At 36.6% G+C, this 4,034-nt stretch overlaps 1 pseudogene; it reads left to right on the plus strand.

Annotated features, from left to right (window-relative positions):
- Window positions 1–411: 411 nt before the first annotated feature.
- On the plus strand, window positions 412–1,380 carry LOC142426806 (olfactory receptor 11H12-like; annotated as a pseudogene).
- The last annotated feature ends 2,654 nt before the right edge of the window (window positions 1,381–4,034 follow it).

A 4,034-nucleotide genomic window follows, 5' to 3' on the forward strand; every position in this document is an offset into this window, starting at 1 on the left:
CTTACGGGACAATGGGGTACATGCTGGGTATCTCCTGCCTCCTCACTGTTTCCTGAGAGGGCCCACTCCCTCAACCCTAGTGCCTTACCCAGTACCCCCATTCCTGTGCCCAAGCTCAGCACCCTCCTTTCTGTGGGGCCCTGTGCATAGGCACAGGAAGAGTTAGGACCATTCATGAAACCATGTTGTCCCAGGGAAAAAATGTGGGAGCACTGCAATGGCATGGAAAGCAGAGGAGGCAAAAGTTGGTTTCTGTCCAGAAACAGGGTATATGGTCAAGAAAGGGTGAAGGAAATTATTTTTAACTGACCATCCTTATCTGCAGATGACTTGCCCTTGGCCCTCCTTCTCGTGATTCATAAAAAATGAACACATTTTAAAAGAGCCATATTCATAATAAAGTTTCTCTTACATTTTCAGAGTACTGATCAAATGAATTTCTCCAAGCCAGACTCCAGTTTTACTTCCGTGAGTGAATTTGTACTGCTTGGTTTCTCCTTTGAGAGGCACATTCAGAGCCTCTTGTTCTCCCTCTTTACCACAACCTACATTATGAACATAACAGGAAACGGGGCTATTCTCTGTGCAGTGTGGTGTGACCCGAGACTTAACATACCTATGTACATATTCCTGGGCAATTTCTCCTTCCTAGAGATCTGGTATGTCTCTTCAACCGTCTCAAGATTCTGGTCAACTTTCTCTCAGAGACAAAAACTATTTCCTTTGCCGGTTGCTTCCTCCAGTTCTATTTCTTTTTCTCTTTGGGCACATCTGAATGCTTCCTTTTGTCTGTCATGACTTTTGATCATTACCTTGCTATCTGTCACCCTTTTCAATACCCTAATATCATGACTAGGTATTTCTGTGTTAGACTAGTCAGTGTATGCTGGGTTTGTGGGTTTCTGTTGTTCCTGATCCCCATTGTACTCATTACTCAGATGCCCTTCTGTGGCCCAAACATAATTGACTATATTGTGTGTGATCCAGGACCACTGTTTGAATTGGCATGTACCACTGCACCAAGGATCTAATTGTTTTGCTATACTCTCAGCTCATTTGGTATCCTTGGTATCTTCTTCTCTTCATCCTTGGATCTTATACTCTTGTCCTAGTAGCTGTGTTTCATGTACCTTTAACCAGGGGAAGATGTAAAGCCTTCTCAACATGTGGATCTCATTTGGCTGTGGTATCACAATTTATGGCTCCCTGGTGGTCATGTATGTGAGCCCAGCACTCAGATATTCTGCTGGGATGCAGAAAGCTGCAACATTGTTCAATGGTATGGTGACCCCACTCTTCAACTCTCTCATGTAGAGCCTCTGGAATAATCATATGAAAACAGCCTTGAGGAAAGTTGTGGGGCTTGCTAGGATAAGTTAGGACAGACTCTATGATTTCTCTATGATTAGGTTGTATAGTCTTTCAATAAATATCCAGAATTGCCTAATTATACAAAGTTTGAAATAATGATATTGTATCTTTTGATACTGGTTTTTATTTTTACATTATTGACTTTCACATCTATGAGATCCTTAGGAGTCCTAGTTGTTTGGGGAGTTAACAGTTCAGTACCACCAGTGATTCTATAGGAAAAACATGAGGCTTCCTGCTTCCATAATGATTTACCTCCCTGGAACATAAAGGGGCAGTTCTACTCTGTCTTATAGAATCTTTATGAGTTTAAGTATGCTCGATGGCAGTAGGTTAGGGGGGATTCATGGGATTACTTACAATGATATACTAGGTTGTGTAGGTCAATGGAACCACTGTGTTCCTCTTTGACACTTCAACTGTGTATTTGCTGAGGAACAGCTAGGTGCTTTGGTGCTTTTTTGTTTTGCTACTTTCATATGACTTATATATGATAAAAAATACCTTCTACTTGATAACTGAAATTTATAAATCCAAAAGATCTATAAAAGTATAACTTTTGTGTGTTTTCTTGAATTAAAATAAACGAAGCAAAGTCTTTCTCTTATCTATTATTTTTATATTTCGTCATTGCCTATGAAGAAACACTAAAAAGAAATTTACCCAAGATTTCTATAACATAGTAATCTAGATTAATGACATCTATCTGTATGTTGTTTTCTTTTCTCTTTTCATCACTGGAGTCTCCTAAAATTTATATTTTATTCCATGTATATAGAACCTGTAAAATATTTAAAATACAGGATTTGGTTTTTTTTCTTTTTGACCTAAGTAAAATATCTTCTCCTAAGAGATGGAGAGGAAAATGACTCACTTGAACACAAATTAGTTACTTTAAATGTGCTGCTGAATAATAGCAGATTTTCTCATTATTATTTGCTGCTGAATCATAATATGATTACTTTCAGACTGTTATTAAAACAGCATCCATAATTCAACCTCTCTAACACAACACTTTAATGGTATTTTTTACTCAATATGATTTTATATTTATTTTCTTCTATGAAAAGTTTTATAATTATCAATATAAAGTGATTTTGAATTGTAAATGTCCATATGTTTAGACTGAAATGCAAGGACAGTTTCCTACAAGAACAGTTTTCCTTACAAGTAGCTTGTGAAGCCTACTAAGAAACAGAACTTTCAGCAGGAGGATTAGGATAAAAAAGAGATATTTCTCAACTAGACAAAAATGAACATTTACAGAATTAGTATTCAAATTCTGAGATAAGATTACTAAACAATCCCACATACTCCTGTCCTCTACCACTAATCCTTTTGCCTTCTATTAAAATTGTTTCTACTTGTTTTATATTAAAAAATGAATTTATATAGGCTTCATGAACAATAGCAATGACAATATTTTCTATACCTAAATTAGTACTCATTATCTAATCTAAAATCAGAGCTCTCCTGAAAGATCTAAATGCAATTATTATAATATAATATGCATATAATAATTTCCCTTTCCCAGTTTTGTGTTATAACAATATCCTGGGAAAAATAGCTTATTCATTCAAAAGGCAGAAATGTACTTATGAGTTTGGTCATGGACAGCCTGGTGAGAAATTGTCAAGTCTATTGGTCAATCATACTTGTCAGAGTCCAGTCAGGAATATGTCACTTACAGTGTATTCAGAAGGTTTCCTAGTCCTCTGACCCCTTCCCAAGACATGAAGTCAGATCATTAGAGCTCAAGAATTGGTAGTCAATAATCTCATAGCCCTTACCTAAGAACAATTCATTAGTTCTCATGACACGGTCCTACTCAATATTGACCCTCAGGAAGAACTCACTAAAGATATAAGTGCTATAATGAGTGTGTTAAAGAAATCAGATTGACCCTGCCTATCAGAGAGGATATTGTCTGAAGTCTTAAAGGCTTGTCTTAAAACAAGTAGCCATCTGAGACATAAACTAAATCCCCATGGAAGATGCACACCAGGCAATATGTGCCAAGGAGTGTTAATAGTAAGATCCAAATCAAAAGGAAGAGTCTAAAGTGTAAACACCCAGTTTTCAGAAAGCTATGGATGAAAAAGGACGTGCAAAATCTACGTAAACTGTCCCCACAAGGAATAAGGCTTGATGAATACCCTCTGAACCTTGTCCTGGGGTGTACATAGCCTTATTATCAGACACAGAGCATCATAAAGCTGATTGTAGCAGATGTAGTTATGTTGAAAATATCACTCTTTTAAAAGTCATTTTTTTGGGAGCTCATACAACTCTTATTACAACCCATAAATCCATCCATAGTGTCAAGCACAATTGTACATTTATTGCCATTAACATCATCAAAACATTTTCTTTCTACTAGAAGTCTTGGTATCAGCTTGGTATCATTTTTTGTTGCTCTCCCTTCCCCACCATCATGAACCCAAGATAATTTACAATTTTCTTTTCATGATTTACACTGACCTATGTCTATCTTCATCAGCCTTTCTGGGAGGGGATTATATGTGTATCAAATTATCATTTGTTCTCTTTGACACATTTGAAGTTGTAGTTTTTCATATTTTCTGCTTTCTTTGTGATCAAGGTTTTTCTCTCTTTTGCCATTAGTGTTGGATAAATGAATTTCTTCTTTTCGGGTGTATATC

The sequence above is a fragment of the Tenrec ecaudatus genome, chromosome 14 (assembly GCF_050624435.1).
Source record: "Tenrec ecaudatus isolate mTenEca1 chromosome 14, mTenEca1.hap1, whole genome shotgun sequence".
NCBI lineage: Eukaryota > Metazoa > Chordata > Mammalia > Afrosoricida > Tenrecidae > Tenrec > Tenrec ecaudatus.